The sequence below is a fragment of the Rhipicephalus sanguineus genome, chromosome 9, assembly GCF_013339695.2.
Source record: "Rhipicephalus sanguineus isolate Rsan-2018 chromosome 9, BIME_Rsan_1.4, whole genome shotgun sequence".
Taxonomy (NCBI): Eukaryota; Metazoa; Arthropoda; class Arachnida; order Ixodida; family Ixodidae; genus Rhipicephalus; species Rhipicephalus sanguineus.
Window position 1 is genome coordinate 84,047,917 of NC_051184.2, and position 23,781 is coordinate 84,071,697.

Here is a 23,781-nt window from a genome sequence, read left to right on the forward strand (position 1 = left end):
TTGATGTTGCGCCTCAGATATGCATAACATTTGCTTTTTGATGAACAATGCTCACAAGTATGAACAGCGGTACCAGTTGAAGATGGCTGGGCGTTCCGCAAGTGGTCAAACTTTGGCCGGGTGGCTGAATCGGGTGACAGGCAGACAAACAGAAAGCCAGAACAAAGTTTCTGCGTTTAAGTTCCCCAAGAAAGACTATCGTCTTTAAAGCTGCTCAAGCTCATGAGGCGCGTGCAATGTACCTTCTTCCTCCGCGCCACCCTTCCCTGCTTAGCTTCCAGCGCTTTTTCCGGACGAGAGAAGAGTGTTGAATTTCCCGCGTTCAGCCTGCTGGAAGAAGAAGACAAGCTTTGGGCCAGCGCGTGCGTGAGCGCGTTCCACCAGTAACGAAGGAGCCATCTTTAGGTTCTTGGATCATACGGACGCCAATAAACGTCTGTTTGAGCTTGTAAGTCTACGTCGGCTGTTATTTGTGGCACAAATTTTACATTTAATGCCGTTAAACCCGGGAGGCGACAGCCGGGAGCTACCGTCAAGGGACATCGCTGGTGGCTACCGACTGGAACAACAGCCGCGAACTACGGAAGGCCTACCGATCAGTTGATCACGATGGACAAGCTCAAGATGAAGAGGACCACGCGAAGGGCTCAGAACACCAAGCTTATGCAAGAGGCATGTGCGCTACTGGAGAATGATGACGCGACAGTGTGACAGATCGACTCGATTTAGGAAAGGCTCAAGAGCAACAACGAGGAGCTGAAGAAGATTAATGATGAGATGGAGAGCCACATAAGTGACGAGACATTCGAGGCGGAGTACGCTACCGTGATTGAACATGAGGACAAGGCGACCCGCATCTTAGCCAAGCTCCAGAGCAAACGCCGCCAGCATAGCGAAACATCTGCAGTGTCGGCGCCCATCGAAGTTCGCGACGTGACGGCGGCTATTGGACCTGCTGATAGGCCAGGAGCCAAGTTACCGAAGCTGACGATTAATTCTTTCGCTGGTGACTTGTGCAAGTTGAACGAGCTCTGGGAGCAATTCGATCGGGTCATCAACCAGAACGGCAACCTTACAACTAGCGACAAATTTAACTACTTGGGGCTGTTCTTGAAAGGAGACGCAGCGGCTGCTATAGCCGGGCTTCCTACCACCGAAGCATGTTACGAAGACTCGTTAGACACGCTGAAAAGACGTTTCGGCGACAAAAAGCGCCCGGAGCAGGAGTATTTCTCAAGAGATCGGAGGCTTACCCATGTGCGTTCTTCTAATGAGGTGGCCGACTCCGCAAGATCTATGACCATGTGCTGATTAACACGCGGGGACTGGAGGCGCTTGGCATCAGCAAGTCATTCTTTTCATCGATGCTGTGCGACATTCTGGTGAGAGCATTGCCACTTGACCTCGTCGTGGCATATCATCGATCCTGCGCGACACAACCTGAAAGCTCCAACAACGTTCAGCATGACACGGAACTAGAGCGTCTTCTTCACTTTGTCTCTATTGAACTGGAGAGCCTCGAAAGGAGTGACCTTGGGGAACAAAAAGGAAACGACGAGGCGGCTCATCCTAAAGACGACAGTCCTCGCTTTCACAGCGCGACCCCAACGTCATCAGTGCTTGAGTGGCAAGTTGTTATAACTGAAACGAACTTGAGCTGCAATTTCTGTAAATCGACGCAGCAGTTGACGGAGTCATGTAGCATAGACTTAGCGCTGCCTGAGAAGAAACTACTTTCCGCCGACATGCGGTGCTTTCGATGCACATGTAGAGGTACCGAGCAAGGGATTGCAGGCGTAGAGTTACATGCTCGGACTGCAATGCTCGTCATGCAACCAGTATGTGCGACCCAGATAAGCTAAGGCGAAAGCAGTGGGAAGACGTCAAAATGACCGGTGATGTTTCCAGACCAGGAAACGAAAAAACAACGATTACCATGCAAAAGCGTCGGTGGACCTCACAAGGGAGCACGGAACCCTCATGGTCAAAGACAGTTGACTCACGATTCATGGACATGATCACCCGGCCAGACAAGACAAACCACACAAGATTAGACCACATCACCTTAAAGGAAACAGAAACACTACAGCACTACGAGACCCGACTCGGAGACCGTGTTCAAACCAGCAAAAGTCAGAGCCTGGAGCTGGACTTCCATGCTAACCAAAAGCGAGTCATCCAGGCGAAGGATGACGCACTGCGTGAAGATCAAGCTCTAAGAAATATGAACGGGCAGGCCACATTAATGGAAACTAAGATGTCCGAGCTGCGAATGAAGTTGCGCGAGGAGCAGACTGCTCGTGAGTGGGAGCACAGAGCCCATGAAAACAAGCTGAAGGAACTTCAATGCCTGCTTATAGATGAACGAACTCATCGCGAGAACATCGAATACAAATTAAAGGAAGCTATGAGGAACCCTGCGCAGGCAGAATTAGTGAATGAGTACGAGTTCAAACTGGAGAAGCTGACTCAGAAGTTGGACAAGGTGCGAAAACGGCTACTTGCGTCAGAGGAGGTTCTACGACAGCCTTACTCAATGCTGCTTAAGAATCGGCAGTTGGTCGCCCGTCAACAGCAGGATGAATTGGAAAAAAGAAAGAGGCAGCAAGGACTTACCGTGGATTGTCTGCACAGGGAGATGATAGAAAGAAAGGCGCAGGTGGCTAGCCTAGATTGTCTTCTGCAGAGGTTTTCCCAGGCAGCAGGGACACATGATCGGTTGCGAGTGCAAGACCGCTCTGCCACCCAGCGGATTCAAGAGCGCCCCTCAGTGCTCAACTAAGAAGATGCATACTCAGAAAATAATATAGGCATCAGTGACAGGGCTACAGAACGGCCTTCACAGGACAGAAAACCCGAGCGTGAGGACACTGCTGGACCGTTTTTGCGTTTTCGTAAGAAAAGTCTGCTACTGAAACAGTCAATGCAGTGCGTGCTGAGAGGTCTGTTGAACTGATCGCCTACATCTGCGAGCTGGCAGAGAAGGGAGACCTCAGTGTCCACGCCAAGTGGCGAGAGGAGGTTCAACAACTGAGGGAGGATTCCGAAAAGTAGAAGGCTGACACCTTCAGGCCACGTTGAGGAAGCGGAAGGATCGACGCGTACGGAGGTAATGCAGCAAGCGCCTGACCGTACAGACGAGACACCACTGCGCGGCCAGGAATCTGTTGAATTTCCCGCGTTCAGCTTGCTGGAAGAAGAAGACGAGCTTTGGGCCAGCAAGCGCGTGAGCCAGTTCGACCAGGAACGAAGGAGCCATCTTTAGGTTCTGGGCTCATGCGGACGCCAATAAACGTCTGTTTGAGCTTGTAAGTCCGCGTCGGTTGTTATTTGTGCCACATAATTTACAAAGAGAGAAGGCAATTACGGTGTCTAACAAATCTTTGTAACTCCGCTCGTACTGGACGAATTCTAAAAATGTTTGCGGTGTTCGATTCATGGGGAAAGCTCATTTAATGATGTCATTCCATGGTTGCTTGAAAAAGCGTCGCAGGACCCATTTACCACGTAGAGACCAGGCGTGTGAAATAACCAAGATTCGAGCCACTTAAAAACGTGCGCTTAAAATCGCTGTAGCGCGAAAGGTCTCCCCATTTGCCGTAAATACAGCCATAAATGTTGAGATTTACTAATTCGTCATTAGCGCGAACACAAGAAATACTACACGCTATCGTGTTTCACTTATTACGCAATTTGGTTTCAAGATACAAGTCCTCATTTCCTAAAAGCTTGTTATTGATCGCTAGATTACACTGTATATGTTGTACACGTGTACTTTTACAACCTCATGCAAGTACACCACATAAGCGAAGGACACTTAAAAAATAATGTCATTTGTGGGATTTTTCACCCCCAAAAAATTAACGAGCCATTCTTTTTTGTATGAAGAGCGCATGGGCCCCTAGTTTTCCAGGAAGATGCTCTTTGCTAATAAATCATGGTTGATAATGCAGTCGTTTTGTGTGGCACTTCTGTCCTTTGTACGTCATCGTCTTGACTGGTTCATTCTTTCAGGTTCACACTATCTTCGCTGCTACCACATCTTTTTGCATAATTCTTGAGGCTGTTTGTTTTTGTGAGGCGTCAAATGCATTCCAAATTGCTCCTAAAGCCAAGCCACATGGGTGGTTTAGGGCCTTATTAAAGCGCACGGAATCGGTTTGCGCGCATTCACGCTTTGAGCCGTCGCGTGCTAAGCTGGACCAGATTACGTGGTGTTGTCACGTTTGTGGAGAGGAGCGCGAAACGCAGGAGAACCGAGGAGGAACTAATAGAAAGGAGGAGATGGCCACAATTTGCTTCATGAAGTTAAGGGATATTAACTTCTTCATTTCGTTGTAAGTTCCTCCGCCTACGTTTCTCTGATTTTTGCTCTCACTCTTTTCCTGATCCTTGTCGTTAAAGATTCACTGCGCAGTGCGTTTGCTCTCTCAACCTCTGCTGGGCTAATCTATTCCTGAGCTACAGCGGTGGATGCGAAACCCACGCACGGACGCTGAAAAGCGGCTCTCTAAAAAACGGTTTTCTGGGCCAGGCACCAATCTGTGATTTCACTTGTGGACACCAGTAAATGCGTCACACGAAGTTCCAGATAGCACTTCGCTAGGTACCTTTGTGGGGCATAATATCATGAACCACATAGAACTGGTCGACAAGCTACTTCTATGTTTGCTAACCTGCTCACGCATTCTTATATTTTTTACGCTTTTACATAGCAAGAATAAAAATGTAATCAATTCAAGGGCGCTATTCAAAGGCGTTTGAAACGTACCGTTCTGCTTTCGTCTGACATGCTTCAGTGAAACAACGTAGCAAAATGATTATTCTTATTTATTTTTATTGTATCACCTTATACATAACGGTTCTCATTGAAGGCAAACAAGTACTAAACATGCGGTCCTGGTCAACGTATCTGTCCTAGCATACGGTCAAGAAAGTACAAAACCTGCGTTGAAAATCCTGGACAATTCGCAGGGCCAAGGTAAGCAGAACTGGCTCATGTACGCCTTCATCGACTGATTTCACTTCGCAATCTACGAAACCACCCGCGGCAACGCTTGCGTTATTAATGCGTGATTATACAGGATTCTTAATGGACGCTCACATATTGAATTTCTACTAAGCCGCACTTATTTTCATGAGATATCCCACGCTACGAGAGCCGTGGAAGATATTGGATGGCTTGGTATTTTGGGAAAAAAGTGCTTTTTACAATTAACTTTTTTGATGCGTAATTATAAAATACGCTTTTAATATGCTCCAAACTGCCGATCACATTCTGCGATTGCCGAGGTAAATATGCAGCTCACGATGCTCAAATCAACCAATGGCCATGAACTTTGGGTTTATGGCGCGGTCATTTGGTTTCATGGCATCATTTGTCCATAAAACAGGAAACAATGTCTAGCTGATTTTGAGAGTTAATTGTCAATTCGAGGTCGCGTGCTGCTATATAGCGTTTGGTTCGCGTGATCCCAGGAGCCTCGACTACCGATCGGCAGCGTTTTCAGACCATGCTGAAAAAGTGTTGCAGGTCCCCTTTAAGGGGAGGCAAGCTTGAAGTGTGGCTAGAGGTTTATTATAAGTCTTTGTGGAGTACCTAAGCGAGTGAACAGCTGTGCACAATTGTCATGCAAGAATGTGGTGAAGTAGCAGTGTACTCACGGTGTACTAGCGTTGTACTATTGCTGTCCTGTGTACCTCTTGTCTATGTCCCCGTCCCATAGCGCTCGTATGTCCGAGTCGGGTACAGTTTGACGGCTGTTATTTCCGATTTTTAATAGCCGTTTCTCGCCCTTGCTAATGATGAACCTGTACGGAGCTTTATGATGACTCGTTCGATAAACACGCGCCTACATCAATTCATAGTGAGTAGTTTTCTCGCGCGAGCGACGACATTACTGCGGGGCGGGTGTGTCTGTATTCTGACTTGCAGTTCTATCGATACCTACAACTTTAAACCGCTCCGCAGAAACAAATACAATTAGTTGAAAAAAGATGCCGGTGTGTTAGTTCACTAACGCGTACCAGTTGACAGGTATGTGTTCTGACGTATGAGTCAGAGAAGCATAGACGTGCGCAGGGTTCCCCTTCAGGGTGGCGAAGGTTCGTCGCAGCGCCCCCCCTCCCAATTACGTCAATGTATGGCGCTGACATTGCGTCCCCCCCCCTCGAGTCGCAGCGCCCCTCTCCCTATTATGTCAATGTGTGGGGCTGACATTACGCCCCCCCCCCTCTTAGTTGTTTAGGGGGGGGCAGCCGCCCCCCCCTGCCCCCTCTGTGCGCACGCCTATGCTGAGAAGTACCGGCGAGTGCGGCCGGCTGCTTTCGGTGAGCCTGCGTTCGTTGCTGAAAGCGCGTCGCATCGATGGTCATGGCTCCTTGTGCGGACACTGTACACAAGAAAAAATGGTTAATTTACGTTAACGGACGTCCAGACTATACTTTACAGTTAATCTTGCACGTTGGAATGGCGTGTACTAAAACCAAGAAGCGCCGGTGGCATGTAGACGGACAGGACCGGTACGCTAGGACAAACACTCGCTGGGAGTCGCACTGGGTAGGACTGATCTCGGCGCAGAGGAGTTGCGATGGTTGAAGTTTCTGCATTTTAGCCTCGAAAACTTTTTAACTGTTACCTAACGTATAGCTGAAGTGCGTGGAAGTGGGAGAATTGCCCGATATGCGTTTCCGGTGCGGCGATATCGAACGACGGCTGTTTCTCTGGCCTCCGTTGGGAGCGGTCGAGAAGCCAGAGCTCATTTACTTCTTGCCAATTGCGCGGCGATTTAACGATTTGCTCTGTATGTTCAGACCAACGCCTCCAGACTTACAAACATTACAATATGAAGTCATTACCGCAATACATCACGAATGCAAAACTGATATATATGAGTGGCATGCACAAAATGTGTATTCATTGCTGCTACGTGCTCCGCAAAAATTAACGACGTTATTGACACTGCATGAATAAAAAAAAGCGTGGTAGAAAGCAAGATGATCAGTGTTGGTTGCTTTGGGTTATTAACATATTTTTCTCCACATTCGAAAGGGAAACATCACAAGTGAGCGTCATTTCACATACATCACGTATATCATGAAAATAGTGCGCATTTCCTCGTCTTCTCTGCCAAGCAACAATTTGTGCCACATGTTTGCACACGTTAGGATAGCAGCTACCGGTACCATCGAATCAGACAATCGATATTCAACGATACCAAAGCATTCCGCCGTGCACGATACTGAAAGCAGCGCGCGGAACTGGCAGAACAGTGCACGCTCCAGCATGTGCCAGCGCACGCCAGTGAGAATTCCAGCGTCTCCAGCGCTTCTCAGTGAGCACCGGCGTCACAGCGGCAAAGCCAGTGGCTCTACCAGTGCGACCCAGCTCTTTCCCAGTGCTTTCACCGTAGTCCCAGTGAATTCGGGCGTATACCAGTGTTCCCAGTGCGGTCCAGCGCCAAAAAACGTACTCTTATCATGCTGGGGGTACTGGAACGGCGCTGGTTTTTGCAATAAGGTACTGTGCGTGTCCTCAGTTGAGCAATAAGTGAATAAACAAAACATGATTCAAACGTAAAATCGCGCTGCAATATTTATTGCGTAACTGGTAAAGAAAATAATACGGGAAAGTTTTTTTTTCAACTTTTAGAAGTCACTGCCATTCAAAGTGTTCATCGTCCACACTGTCCTTCTCGTCAGACGTTGTGTCCTCCCATACATTGACTACGACAGCTTGTTGTTTGTCTACTACATCGTCAATGAGGTGGTCCATTTGCTTCATCTTCTCTTCTTCCTCAACCACATGTTTAACATAGTTCTTCCACTTCTGCGGCCTTACTTGAGGTATGGCCTCGGCAACATGTTTCTTCAGCTCTTCCAGTTCAAATGCCCGGTTCGCAGAAGCCACTAAACGCACACCAGCTCTATGGGAGTGAGCTGGCAGTGATACGGCGGTAGCATTAAAATGAGGTGTCCGGCTACCGCAGCAATACAGTCAATACGATATGACTTGCCATCTACTTTCACAGTCTGACTAAGCTTCATCAGCTCTGACTTTGCCATATCGTCACTCCATGGAAGCCCCTTTCCTGAAAACCACGCCTCCATTTCCCTTTTGTTCCCTTTTGATGTAACTCATGCGGGGAACCTTTTCTTGCCTCACGGAGTGATACGGCGCGTTGTCGAGGACAATCACGCTGTTCGGAGGACGGCGTGGAAGTAGAGTTTTTTCCAACCATTTTTCATAGTGGGGGCGTCCTTCTCTTCGTGATAGTCTCCTGTGCTCTTTTTCGTTGAAATATTTCTCCGGCCCCTTGCACAAAGCCATTCTCGTTTCCGCAGTGCGTCACGATCAATCGGGCCCCCCTGCCGCTCGGGTTCTTCAGTCCAAATGAAAGCCCAGGCTTTCTTGCTTGTTCCGCAGTTTTCGCACTCGTTGACCCACACCTTATCTGTCGTGTGCCCTACGCTAACCCATGTTTCATCAGTGTACAAAATGGGCCGTCCTTGCCGCCTCGATTCTGCTATTTGCCGTAAGCACTAGCGTCGGCACTGAACTATGTGAGTTGCCTGAATAAGGAGGGTGTTCCGGGACCGTTTCTTAAACAGAAAACATATATTCTCAGCATGTAATGCATTGTTGAGGGTGAAAGTAAAGGCAGAGTTTAATCCTGGTTGATATGAGAAAAAAAAAAACTTTTACACCGTGGGGATTTCACTCCTCTTGAATTGATCATGCGCTACTTGTCGCAGCACGCTGAAGTCAAAATTATCGAGTTTCTTTCTTCGTTCGCGTCCTGTGCCGCCACGCAAGAATCTCTTCGGGGACGCCACCTCGCCGTTTCTTCGATGTTCATAAAACCATTTGTGGACGGAGCGTTCTCTGGCGTTTATGAGTAACGCGGTTATTTATATGACAGCGTTCATAGATGCGCTTTCACAAAGTTCTTTTTTTCACAGCACCAAACACATTAATGACCACTAACCTTGCTTTTTTTGCCCCGCCACGGTGGTCTAGTCGTTATGGCCCTCGACTGCTGACCCGAAGGTCACGAAATCGAATCCCGGAGCGGCGGCTGCATTTTCGATGGAGGTCAAAATGGTTGAGTTCCATGTACTTAGATTTAGATGTACGTTAAAGACCCCCAGGTGTATATATGTGCTGTGCAAGAGTACTGTCTGTGTACTTCTCGTAGCTTCGGCAGTGCTGCAAGGTAATTGTGAGATGGAGTATAGTGGGTCGTTTAAAGCTTCCAACCCATTAGGAAGGGCTCAGCCATAATTCTTCATCGTCATAAACCATGGGATCAACAAAGTGCACGTGATGCCTTACAGATGGTACCTCCCTTCTCCGCAGAATGACGAATAATATCGTGGTGGATGCTTCCCAACTTCACAACAATAATGACTTGTGGCAAGCGGGTACGTTGCTAGTGCACTTGTATTAGTAGCCACAAGAGTGTTTATAACGGGCTCTAGAAATTCCGCCCTTCCAGCACTCGCTGTGACTCTGCGGCACTTTCCGCGCAGGCCTGGCGTTTTTGCATTGCTCTAGCGCAAGCTGTGCGTAAACAGAACGTGTTATATGACTAATTAGAACTTTTATTATGACTATGCATGATTCAAATACATTTTTTCCCGATCGCGCAACTGCTCGAAATGCCAGCTAATTTGAGTTAATTATGGCGCTACACACTAAATAATAAAGTGCGAGAATGGAGCGACGCGCTTTGTTGCTGCTTCAAAGCAGCGACTTCATTATTTGCGCAGGCTTTATACACAGCTCCCTCTTGTGGAAGTCGCGAATGGAGAAAGGTTTTCCGCCGACCCACGTGGTTTCTCGGGCGTGCGCACGCGTGAGCTGAGGTACGCCGTGATATACTGACTCTGGAGGAAATGCAGGGCTGCCAGACCACTAACCACAGGAGCGCTGACACCTTGGAACGTTGTCATTGTTCACATTATATTTCTTTAAAGATGGGCCAACATTAGCGCTATACAACGCTCACAATACTCGCCAAATCAATCCCAAAGACGCATTTGCACAATCAAAACGTGAGGATACAGTTTTGTGCTCATTTTGAAGACATTTACGAAAGAATACAACGGCTATTTATGCAATTTACTCTGCGCGGAAAGGAGCATTTATCGGGCAATTAACTATGTGGCGCCACTATATCATCATCAATACTCGAGAGTGCGCGAGCGCGCCAGTGTGTGCTCGCAGCCGATTGCGCTGGTTTGCGCGTCATGTATATTGCACGCCCACTTCTTGTCTTGTTTTGATGTATTCGGGTTTGACGGGCAGCGACGGTTATCAACGCTCGACGCTCTCCGCGAAGCAGAGTTCGAGAAGCTTCGCGATTGTAGTAGATCGTTTTGTTAAGACTGCGCCCCGCAAGCGAATGGTCCAGCTTTGTCTAGAGATATTGCCGCCACCAGCGATATTACTGGAAAGTTTGATAGCGCCTGTATAAAAGCCGACGCGCTTGTCCGCTTGTCAGTTGACCAACGGTCGACGCTCTGTTCGCGGCTATCAGTGTATTCTGTAGTTTGACTTTCAGTTTCTTGGCCACAAGTTCGGCCAAATAAATAGTTTCAATATCGGACGTGCTGACTGTTGTCTTCGTTGACGTCACGACCACGTGACATCTGGTGGAGGTGGTGCTTCTTCCATGATCCGGACGCCCCCGCGAAGCGCCGAACCAAGACCAAGCCGCGAAGAGGACGACGGCAAAGAAAACCCTGTAGCGGGCGTTGATGCCGTTGACCGCGATAATTTTTATTTGTGTGCGCATACCAATTCGTATGCAGCGGCGCACGGCGCATACGCGGCCAACATGCCTCACGTTATCACCGGCTTGCCGCGGGAGATAAGCTGCCACGCCCCTCTGTGTGGGCGTTTTCGAAGCCTGATTTTCTTGGAAAATAAACTAGTTCTTGGTCCCAAACTTCGAGGAGTGTGGGTGTCTTCTTTGCGCTCCTCCGTGGGGCGAGTACGCTAGAAAGTGGTGACCCGGACGTTTGGAAAAGCAGCAGCCATGTCAGACGAGGAAGGCACTTCAAGCTCAGCCACAACCAACGCCTCCGAGTTAAAGCTTCCTCATTTATGGCCCAAAACACCAGGGTGTGGTTCAGCCAAGTCAAGGCCCGCTTCCAGCTTCGACGCATCACATCGCAGAAGTCGAAATACCTCCACGTCGTTGCAGCACTGCCACCTGACATCGCTGACGCCGTAGACGATGTGCTCGCCTCCACTCCATCGGTGAAGGCCTACGACGAACTAAAAAGCACCGTCCTGAAACGTCTTGAGGTGTCCGAACAGAGCAGGCTGTAACAACTCCTGTCTCATGAAGAGCTCGGCGACCAGCGTCCCTCGCAACTACTCCACCGAATGCGCCAGCTGCTGGGACAACAGGCGTCAGAGGAGCGTCAACAGCCATTGCTTCGCGAGTTGTTTTTTCAGAGACTGCCACAGTCAACACGGATGATACTCGCGGGCTCGGACGACGTGACTCTCGAGCGTCTGGCTCAACTCGCCGACCGCATCACCGACTGCACCGAGCCACCAAAAATGTCTATCGTCCGAACATGCAAGCCGGTTAGGTCGCTTAGAGGACAGAGTTGACCGACTGGCTGCAGCAGTGGGAAACTTCGCCCTGTCCAACGAACACCGTTCTGCACGGCATCGTTCGTCGTCCCGTGCTCGAAGCCCGCACCACCGCGGCCACTCAAGCGAGGCAGAGCAGAGCGTCTGCTGGTACCACCGCCGCTTCAGAGAGCAAGCCACTCGCTGCACCCAACCATGCTCGTGCACGGGAAACGCACCGGCCATTCGCTAACGGCGGAATGCGACACGGGCCAGCGCTCAAGCCGCCTCTTCTTCGTTGTCGACCGCATCACCGGCACACGCCTCCTTGTCGATACCGGAGCTGAGCTATCTATCCTACCAGCAACAGCTCAACATCGCCGACGCGGCAAGTCCATTTCCAGCCTAATTGCAGTCAACAATACTGCTATTGCATCATATGGAGTGCAGTCAATGACTATAGACATCGGACTCAGGCGCACATATCGATGGCTCTTCGTTGTGGCCGACGTCAGAATGGCCATCCTGGGAGCGGACTTTCTGAGCCACTTCAATCTTGACGTTAGCGTTCGCAATCGTCGTCTCAAGGACAACGTCACTTCGCTCGCTGTTGTCGGACTGAAGTCTCACCTGTCCTCATGCGGCATTTGCACTTTCCACCCAGAGTCAAACTTCAAAAAGATTCTGGCTGAATTCCCTGAATTCACCAAACCTCGGAACACCGAACTGCCAATCAAGCACAAGGTGACGCATCTCATTGTCACCACCGGACCACCCGTCACCGCTAGACCTAGAAGGCTCGCTGGACAAAGACACGAAATCGCCCGTCGTGAGTTCGGCCACATGCTCCAGCTCGGCATTATTCGACCTTCTTCCAGCAACTGGTCCTCTGCGCTGCACATGGTGCCAAAAGAAGAGACTGGTGACTGGCGGCCTTGCGGTGATTATCGGGCACTCAATGCTGCGACAACGGCAGACCAATATCCTCTCCCTCACATCCATAATTTCAGCTCTCGCCTCCGGGAACTACCATCTGCACTAAGCTGGATCTGATGGCCGCTTATCACCAGATTCCAGTAGAACCAAGCGACATCCCAAAGACGGCCGTGACAACACCGTTCGGCCTCTTTGAATTTGTTCGTATGCCGTACGGACTGACGAACGCTGCACAAACATTCCAGCATTTCATGAATGAGGTCACTCGCGGACTGCTCTTTGTCTTCGTCTACTTAGACGACATTTTGGTCGCCAGCAAAACGCCGGAAGAGCACGAAAATCACCTGCGAATCGTCTTCAAGCGTCTAGACGAGCACGGTCTGGTCTTGAAGCCTCAAAAGTGCATATTTGGTGTTGAAGCACTAGATTTCCTAGGCGATCGAATCACCCCGCAAGGCATCTCGCCGCTCGAATCATGGGTACAAGCCGTTAGGGAATTTCCCACGCCTACCTATTTCCGCAAGTTTCTCGGGCTGATCAACTTCCATAGGCGCTTCATCCCATCCTGTGCACACATTCTACAGCCGCTAACTGACTTGCTGCGCCGGGACACAAAGAAAACACCCGAGTTTCACTGGTCAGCGGAGCACGAAAAAGCCTTCCAGGACGCCAAAACTCAGCTTGCCTCCGCAACACTTCTGATGCACCCGCTTTCCGACTCGCCAACGCGGCTCATGGTTGACGCTTCAACGACGCCAGTGGGAGCAGTGTTGCAACAATCGACGGCAAGGACTGGAAATCGATAGGTTTCTTTTCGAAACGGCTGAAACAGGCGGAAGTGCGCTACAGCACCTTTGGAAGAGAGATGCTGGCCATTTATTGCTCCGTAAAGCATTTCCGTTTTTTCCTCGAAGGTCGCACTTTCCACATTTTAACGGACCACAAGCCGCTGACATATGCGTTCAAGAACAACAGTTCCTCATATTCGGAAAGAGAACTGCGCCAACTTTTTTTCATTTCCGAATTTTCGACGGACATCCGCTACATAGCGGGGATCGAAAATCAAGCAGCCGACGCACTCTCCCGCATCGACACCGTTTCAGCGTCCGTCGACTTTGAGACATTAGCCTCCGTCCAGCGGGAAGACCCAGAGCTAACCGAGATGCGGCAGAATCCACTGTCACTGGTGCTCGAAGAGATCCCGCTACCATACACAACGACTATGGTCACATGCGACACATCGCAGAAATCTCCAAGACCCTTCGTCCCCGTCCAGTTTCGGCGTGCAGTGTTTGACAGCCTTCACGGCCCGAAGAAGACCTGACGACGCAACGTCGAAGCAGTGGGACAAACCGACGTAGCTGTGATCCGATACCGCGACCAAACCGAAATGGTAGGCGACAAACTAGTGACCTCGACGTTCTCATCGACAGCCACAACGTCACCGCTCTCGTCGATACTGGAGCCGACTATTCTGTCATCAGTGGACCGTTCGCGTCGAAGTTGCAGAAAGTCAAGACCGCCTGAGAAGGCCCCGAAATCCGGACAGCTGGGGGTCACCTAGTAACGCCGGCAGGAATCTGCACAGCGAGGGTCTCCATCAACAATCGGATTTATCCCGCAAGCTTCGTAGTCCGTCAGCATTGCTTCCGAGATGTCATCCTTGTTATACACTTCTTAGGCCTTCATGGTGCAGTCATCGACCTTAGATCAAAGTCGATAACACTATCTACAGAAAGAGTATTACCGCCGTACACGCCGCCAGGGAAGCACGCCTTAAATGTGTTGGAAGACCAGGTCACCATTCCCCGTTGCTCCAGCGTCATCATTTCCGTCGGCACTCAGAAAGTAGCAGACCTGGAAGGCGTCGTTGAAGGCGACCAGCACCAGTTGGTTAACCGCGAGATTTGCGTCGCAAGAGGAATAGCAGAGTTGCGGGGAGGCAAAGCAACAGTGATACTCACAAATTTTAGCAACGAGTATAAGCACGTAAACAAACGCATGACAGTCGCCTACACCGAATAAATTGTGGCAGCCACCAATGCTTTCGCCATCGCCGATTCTTCCGAGCCCACACCGACGAACCATGCTCCTCAACCAGTTTTCGACGTCAACTTTGCCTTCCGTAGCATAAAGAAGAAAAAAACCCTGCTCTTGAAATACAGGGACTGCTTTCGTCATCGTCAAGAACCTGCCAGACCCCAGTCGCAAAACATCGCATCACGACAGAGGAAAATGCCAGGCCACTCCGGCAGAGCCCGTACAGAGTTTCGACGCGAGAACGCCAATCCATAAAGAAACAAGTCGACGAAATGCTACGTGACGACATCATCCAGCCGTCGAAGAATCAATGGGCGTCACCCGTGGTGTTAGTGAAGAAGGACGGAACCCTACGCTTCTGCGTCGATTATCGCCGGCTGAACAAAATCACGAAGAAGGACGTCTACCCTCTCCCACGGATAGACGACACCCTGGATCGACTCTACAACGCGAGGTACTTTTCGTCGATGGAGCTCAGGACCGGCTATTAGCAAATCGAAGTCGACGAGAGAGACCAAGAGCAGACTGCCTTTATAACACCAGACGGCCTCTTCGAGTTCAAGGTTATGCCCTATGGTCTTTGCTCGGCACCGGCGACGTTTCAGCGCGTTATGGACACCGTGCTGGCTGGATTGAAGTGGCATACTTGCCTTGTGTACTTGGACGACATCACTGTGTCTGCCCCATGCTTCGACGAACACCTCCGGCGCCTTGACGCTGTATTACAAGCAATCAAGACCTCTGGCCTCACCTTGAAGCCTGAAAAGTGCCGCCTTGCATCAGAGGAGCTACTGTTTTTGGGTCAGGTGATCAGCAAGGGTTTCCCTATCGACGAATACGCCGATAGGGAAATCCAAACCGACGCAAGCAGCGTAGGACTTGGCGCCGTCCTTGTGCAGACGACTGACGGGCAGGAAAGGGCCATCAGTTATGCTAGCCGGTCGCTATCAAAGGCAGAAACGAACTATTGCACAACAGAAAAAGAGTGCCTAGTGATCGTCTGGGCTGCATCCAAGTTTCGCCCCTACCTCTACGTCAGGCCCTTCAAAGTTGTGAGCGACCACCACGCATTGTGTTCGCTAGCTAACTTGAAGGACCCTTCAGGTCGCCTCGCACGGTGGAGCCTAAGACTTCAAGAATTCGACATTACCGTCGTCTACAAGTCCGGAAGAAAACACTCCGACGCTGACTGCCTGTCTCGCGCCGCCGTCGACCCACCGCCGCAGGACGACACGGAGGACGACTCCTTCTTGGGAACCATAAGTGCCAACCGACTTTGCCGAACGACAGCGAGCGGATCCAGAACTCAGGGGCCTTGTGGAATACCTTGAGAGCAGGACCACCGTTCTTCCAAAGGTATTCACGCGGGGACTGACGTCGTTTTTCATGGGCAACGGTGTTCTTCTAAAGAAGAACTTCTCATCGCTTCGAGCCGATTGCCTTCTCGTGGTACCCTCGACATTGCGGCCAGAGGTCCTCCAGGCTCTGGACGACGACCCGACATCTGGACACCTGGGTGTTTCTCGCACGCTAGCAAGAATACAGGAAAAGTACTACTGGCCGCGCCTTCCCGCCGAAGTCACTCGTTACGTAAATACCTGCTGGGACTGTCAGCGACTCAAGACACCGCCCACTAGGCCAGCCGGACTTCTGCAGCCTATCGAGCCACCTCGACCGCCGTTCCAGCAAATCGGGATGGACTTACTGGGGCCGTTCCCGACGTCCAATACCGGAAACAAATGGATCGTCGTAGCTACCGACTACCTCACCCGCTACACCGAGACAAGGGCCCTGCCCAGAGGCAGTGCCGCCGAGGTAGCGAAGTTCTTCGTTGAGAACATCGTCCTGCGTCATGGCGCCCCAGAGGTCCTCATCACCGACAGAGGTACGGCGTTTACTGCTGACTTAACTCAGGCAATACTGAGATAACAGCCAAACAAGCCACCGCCGGCGTACCAACCGCAGACAAATGGCCAACGTACCACAGCGTACCAACCACAGACAAATGGCCTCACCGAGCGGCTAATCAAGACCATCGGCGACATGTTGGCCATGTATGTCGACGTCGAACACAAGACGTGGGATGCCATCCTTCCGTATGTGGCCTTCGCATACAACACGGCCGTCCAAGAAACGACGCAGATGACGCCGTACAAGTTGGTCTAGGGAAGGAGCCCGGCGACGACGCTCGGCGCCATGCTACCCAACGTCACCGACGAAGAAAATCTCGATGCCGCCGCTTACTTACAACGTGCCGAAGAAGCTCGACAGCTCGCCCGCCTGCGCATCAAGACCTAGCAGCACACCGACAGCCGTCGCTACAATCTTCGACGACGCTTCGTGGAATACCAGCCCGGCGACCGTGTTTGGGTCTGGACGCCGATACGCCGACGTGGGCTTAGCGAAAAACTTCTTCGGCGATACTTCGGGCCACACAAAGTTCTTCGACGCCTCGGCGCTCTTTACTACGAGGTCATCCCGGCATTACGAACTCCCAGCGACGCCGCGCACGACCTGAAGTCGTCCATGTCGTGCGCCTTAAGCCGTTTTTTGCGCGTTAGCGAAACTGGGGACTTTATTTTTCCTTTGTTATTGTAATTTATTTGTGTATGTACTTGTTTTTTTTTCTCTTCTATGCTCTTTCACGAGCATCGGGACGATGCCTTTTCAGAGGGGGGCAATGCCACGCCCACTTCTTGTCTTGTTTTGATGTATTCGGGTTTGACCGGCAGGGACGGTTATCAACGCTCGACGCTGTCCGCGAAGCAGTGTTCGAGAAGCTTCGCGATTGTAGTAGATCGTTTTGTTAAGATTGCGCCCCGCACGCAAATGTTCCAATTTTGTCTAGAGATAACGCCGCCACCAGCGATATTACTGGAAAGTTCGACAGCCCCTGTATAAAAGCGGACGCGCTTGTCCGCTTGTCAGTTGATCGACGGTCGACGCTCTGTTCGCCGCTATCAGTGTATTGCTGTAGTTTGACTTTCAGTTTCTCGGCCACAAGTTCGGTCAAATAAATAGTTTCATCTCAGACGTGCTGACTGTTGTCTTCGTCGACGTCACGACCACGTGACAATATCGTAGTTGTTCTAGTGTCCCGTCGTGTGCGTTGTCTGTCGCCACGTACCAACAACTGGACTTCATGTGGCAGCCTTTTTTATTTCAAGCCGGAAAGTTCAGTGCTAACCAGGAGAGAAGGCAAAGAAGATATGAGACAAGCATTGAAAGTCATCTACCGGCTAGGCGCAACTGAAGCTTTTTCTTTTATTGCGATAGCGTTTGCATGGACAATCTCCACGGGTTTTTGCCATCACTGGTGCCGTTGCCGTCGCCGTCATGTTCCTCCCGTATGAAGTTCAAATTGATGATACCCCCCACGCATCGTATGTTCTACCGCGGGTAAAAGCGCGCGACCGGGGGCGATGGACGCGGCCGAAGCAGAGATCAAACGAGCTGGCCCATTTCCGTCTCTCGGAGGGTGCAGGCGATAATATCACCCCGCTCGGGAGCCCTGCCGTCGAAGCACACAGGAAACGCCCCGCCGTCTTTAACGGCCATGAAAAGAACCGAGGTGTGTGTGTGTGGGGGGGGGGGTTGTCGCGCGAGAAGCCACTTTGAACTTTGAATCTAAGGGTGCGGTCACAATCGCTGGCGCGCCCTATTTCGACAGCCATCACACCGGGCGGCTCGTATAGGCCTCGACAGCTGGTATGGTGGCGCTGCGGCGCTAAGACAGTCAGCGCCGCGAGTAGCGGCCGCGTGCGTGATCCCGTCGGGACAATGTGCGAATGCCGCTCTGTGTGAGCAGAGCAATGGAATTGCCGAACGAGCAGCGCCCATGATTGTGTAGATTCTGCGGAATTGAATACGTGGAAAGATATTATCGAAGGTAATCTTCTTCCCGGCAGTGATCTTTACGCCGGTAATCATGTTTACGGAGTCAGGGAGGAAACAGTGTCTGCAAAGGCGCCCTTCCAATTATGTTGCGTGTTGCTCAGACGAAGAGCGTCGACTAGGACGTCCGCCTTCAGGTTATCATAGGTTTATCGAGGTCTTGTATTATTTACATTTATTTAAAAGAAGAAGGTGCGCTTCCATCTAACACCATCGCCAGCGCTCGGCACGCTCGGCTGGTTCTTTTTTTACCTCATCTATTACGCGAAGAGCTTCCTTTGACTTTAGCATCCTTTCTCGCTATTCAGCAGGCGTTCTCGCTATCTATCAGTCTGCGTGTGTTAGTTGTTAGTTCGTGTTCGGGCTAAGCAAGAGAAAAAATGTTCATTTGTTCCTCTCACTCTTTTTCACGCTGGCTTGTTCCTTCGGGCTTTCCGATGATTTCTGTACATTTTCCCAGCTGTCTATAGAACCAATTGCACATTATGGGAGCAAACACATGCGAGGCTGTGCGCCGAGGATGGTGTAAGCTTGCCACCGCATTGTCTATGTTTGTCAACAAGTGCGAGCACACATCCTGCACAGACATATCATGCGCCTCGCTCTGGCCATCGCCGCGTCCCTTCTTGAAGATATTTAACGCTTCGTCGCAGGGTCACACTGTCGCCTTTCCCATAGCACGCAGGAAAACGTGTCGGAACAGACAGGCAGAGTTCAGGGCTTTCGAGTTTCTCTCATCATTGGCCAAGAAGTGGGCACTGCATATGCGGTTTTGGTGCTTCACAAGCTGCCGAAGACCTCCATCGTGGCTAAAAGAAGGCAGAGTTTATGACCACAACGAGCAAATATGCGCAGTAATAGCAAGGAAAGCATTAAAAAATTAAGAGCGACTGTTTATCTCGCAAGTCGCACCGCCCTTATCCGACGCTGTCGTCGCTCGTTCTCGTGAGCCATCCATATAAATCCATTTAATTTTATTTTCGGCAGCTTCCGACAGTGTTTCCGTTGCTGCTGCGACAGCCGCACACGCAACAATACATAGATACACTCCTGTTCGACCGCGAATTAGCTTCGTCCTTTCGAGCTGCTATGGTTCCGCCCTTACGCACCCGCTCTCAGCCGCGACTGATTAGTAGCGCACCACTCCGCAGGCGGCGCCACTTGTTCAGTTAAAACTGCAGTGCACTAGGCCTATACCCTTCTTCGTGCTGCGCTCTCAACGCGAAGCGACTATGCGGAGAGCATCTCTCCTGGAGCGGCCGTATTCTCTTACACCAGCGTTTTGTAGTTACGCGAGATCGGATACAAAACAGTTAGCCAGCCTCACTTCGTATAACACTACAATGTGTTGCTATGGCATTCATTGCTTCTCCCTTGCCGTGAAAATGTGACTTTTTTCTTCTTTTTAACGGCGATAAAACTACATGTGCCGTATAACTTCAGTAGGATTGACTGAAGCTGTCGGGTGACGCCTCACTCATATTCGCCGCTGCATGTTGCAATTGACATTTTTCTGCTAGATGGCTCTCTGCGCTGAAGTACGTATGGCAGCAACGGGCTGAATAAGAATTTTTCGAGATTTTTCTCGGTCTGACAGTTTTTACCACTTTCCTGGGCTTCGTACTCCCCCGTGACGACCTGGAGGCTCTCGTCCACCCGGAAAAACACGTCAAGCGTACCTCTAGGCGCGCTGCGCCGTACACACCACGACACGGAACATCACCGCCAGATGCGCTCGGTACCGCCAGATGCGCGCGGTGGCAACTACTACTCCTGCAGCCTCTGTAGTGGGAACTACAGACCATGGCCCTGCAAACAAGCGACTACGCGACCAACAAGACGGCTCCGATCCTTCCGATGGAAATACAGATGATATGGACCAGGCATCCTTCACGGTGGTGTCCTACAAGAAAAAAAGAGGTACTGGTGTTCCTGTCGTATTCCGGCCTACCATAGATGGAGGGAGCTTATGGAAAGTCAACCCTAACATTGTAGCATCAGCGGTCGTGACGTCGGCTCAAGATAGAGTTCTTAACCATTGCCTCAACAAGGACGGAAGCCTGATGGTTGCAGTGTCAACACTGCCCACCGCCAACCGTTTGCTTACGGTGACTGAACTGGCTCGCGTAGCTGTAGAGGCCCGAGTTCCATACTCATACACGGCGAACTATGGAAAGATACAAGATGTTCCTCTGAGCTACTCAAATGAAGAACTATAAGACTATCTACGGGATCAAGGTGTCGTTTCAGCGAGGAGGCTCACCACCTTTACACCCGAAGATGGAGGAAAAGTCAAAGAGGTACGTCGCCGACCTGTCATTTTGGAATTCGACAGGGATTCACCATTACCTAAACGAGTTACGCTTGGGTTATGTAGTTACCCGGTCGTCGAATACGTCGGGGCAGCCACGCAGTGTTACAAGTGTCAAAGACATGGTCACATATCGAGACACTGTACTGGTCCGGTGCGCTGCAAAGTGTGTGCTGGGCCTCACTCGCACAAGGAGTGCACCTCAAGAGCTCAACCTAAATGTGCAAACTGCGGTCGTCCACACCCTGCTTCATATGGAGGATGTATTAAAAAGAAGGCTGCTACACTCGCACGCACGTTGGAGCAAGCACAAGGAAAACCACCGAGGCGTAATGAACCACCGCCTAACCCTGAATTGGTATTCACGAGTATGTCCGACGTCTCCCAGGAACAATCACCGCAAAGCCAAAAGACATCTGGTAACACATACGCCGATGTTACTAAAAAGAAACGTGGTAAATCTATGGGCTTGTCGCATTCATCGAAACCACCGCAACCGGTCTCACGAGACCCACCAAGCGATTACGGCCGTCAACAGTCTCAGTCGCTTCAACAGGACAAGGTGAACTGCGAGAGGAAGCAACTCGGAAACACCGACCAAGATGTTACACGCATACTGATACCGATGTTTGCAGCGATCAAAGCCCTTGTCCGCGCAAATCCCTCGTCAAGAAGTCTCCCAGAGGTGGAAGCAATCCTTACAGTGGAGCCGCAGGTGTCGACGTTTTACGCTCCGCAGGGGCGCGCTCCCTCGCAGTATTAATCATGGCTTCCCCAACGACATCTTCACCTGAGCTGACCATCCACACAATATTTCGCACATGCACCATATTACAGTGGAACGCTCGCGGGCTTCTCTCGAAGCTTTCGGATTTCCGACAAGTGGTGCGAGCGTACCAAATCCCTCTCATCGTCATCTCTGAATCACGCGTCGGACCCCATTTCAGAATGAACGGATATTATTTTGATCACTCAAAACGACCTGACAATATCAGTAGGCTACTAATAGGCTTCCGTAGCGATATTCCGGCCTCCGAGATCGACATCCCACCCCACAGCGACAATGAATATGTGTGCGCCATTACATCAATAGGTAAACAAGAATACACCCTGATTGGCGTATACCTGGAGCCAGGCAGGCCTTTCGACGCTTCAAGACTTGAAAACTTGATTTCAAGGACACCTCCTCCACACATCATTTGTGGAGATTTCAATGCCCACAATGAAATCTGGGGCAGCTCACATACTTGTGCGCGAGGAGCCACGCTCGCAGAACTACTTTCAAAGCATTCAATTGAACCTCTAAATGACGGCAGCATCACCTACCTACGAGGCACTACGTCTACCAGCAGCATCGACGTGACCTTCGTAACAAGCTCAGTTGCCCGTAATTTTCACTGGTGCACTGACTTGGAAACACCTGGGAGTGACCACTACCCAATAATGATATCAGCTTTGGGGGCGAAGACGTCATCAAGGAAACTAGTTAGAAGATTTACAGATTGGGATGCATACAAAGACGCCGCTAGCAAAGGAACCACTCCTGCAACAAAGGACGACGAATTACTTACTATAATGGCTCATTGCCTAAGAGAATGCACACGAGTTTCATCGAGGAATGACAGATTTCCGTCAAACAACGAGGAGTTTGGAAAACTGTGTGCCATTCGCAGGCGAGCGGAAAGGAAAGTATTGCGCACAAATTGTCTTGAAGACCTTCGAGCCCGCCGACGGACACAGCGTCATATCCGACGTTACCTGGATAAACGTAGCTGGCAAAGATGCGTGACTTTTGCTCCACCCTGGATGTTCGTCAACCGGCAGCTAAAATCTGGAGGGTCTATAGAGGCATGCGCACGCCACTCCAACAGCTTCACACTTTCGCCGCACTCTCTTTCCACGAACGAAAATCCCTCAAAGAACTCTCAGAAGGATACTGCGCACTGCTATCAGAAGCAACTTCAATGCCTTGGACCTCTTCCGCAGCCAATCAGCCTGATAACTCACGAGCGGCAGTGCCAGCATTGGACTTGCATTTTACAATTGAAGAACTGAACATTGCTATCAGTGAATCGAACAGGCGCACATCACCCGGCCATGACGAAATAAGCTACGAAGCCATCGCAAAACTACCCCACACCTCCCGCTTACGACTTCTGGAATATTATCATTCTTCATGGCTGTCTGGCGAGGTCCCTGCAGAATGGAAACTCGCGAAAATAGTGCCCGTTTTGAAACCTGGTAAACAGCCAACAAGCTACGTCTCTTTCCGGCCCGTCGCCCGGCTGAGCTGTGTTGGTAAGCTTATGGAGAGAATGATTCATAAACGAGTGACATGGTTCTTAGAAAGCCACGACAAATTTCCCCAAGAAATGAACGGGTTCCGCCAAAGGCGGGGCAGCTATCGACAATGTCATCAACCTCGTCTCCTCACTCGAAGAGGGCCTCTTTGCTGGACGCATACCGATAGCTATCTTCCTTGACATCAAAGCAGCTTTTGACTCAGTCTTTCAGCATGCCATCCTTGCAGCCATGGACAGCCTTGGCCTCGGAGGAAGGTTGTACAAATGGATTGAGAGCTACCTAAAAGAACGGAAGATATATATGAGCACTCCAAACGGTCCCACACAGTTCTACTCAGTAGAGAAGGGCGTACCCCAGGGTGCTGTGCTCAGTCCGCTACTTTTCAACCTCACCCTGATACATATAACAAGGATATTGCCGCGAGGAGTGCATATCACGATTTACGCCGATGATATCTGTATCTGGAGCGCTTCAACTTCGCGTTACATCACCAAACAACGCCTTCATAAAGCATTACGGAACCTCTCCACGTATTTGGCTCCCCCGAGGTCTACACTTTTCTCCAGAAAAGAGCACAGCCATCGCTTTCACGAGAAAGAAAATGACCAAGTATCCGCTCCTGCTCGGTGGACGGCCGCTGACCTATGTACGGTCTCAGCGATTTCTTGGAATAGTCATCGACAGAAATCTTTCCTGGTCTTTGCAA

The 23,781-nt window shown here is 50.5% G+C and overlaps 1 protein-coding gene and 1 long non-coding RNA gene across 5 annotated transcripts in view; one reads left to right on the forward strand and one right to left on the reverse strand.

Moving 5' to 3' along the window:
* Positions 1–23,781, reverse strand: part of LOC119405969 (uncharacterized) — a 326,987-nt gene that overhangs the window by 78,840 nt on the left and 224,366 nt on the right. The gene's annotated exons all lie outside the window — the stretch shown is intronic.
* Positions 4,878–23,781, forward strand: part of LOC125759854 (uncharacterized) — a 37,463-nt gene continuing 18,559 nt past the window's right edge. Inside the window, exon 1 of the long non-coding RNA XR_007417562.1 lies at positions 4,878–4,981. This is a non-coding gene — a long non-coding RNA (uncharacterized LOC125759854). The remainder of the gene's footprint in view (positions 4,982–23,781) is intronic.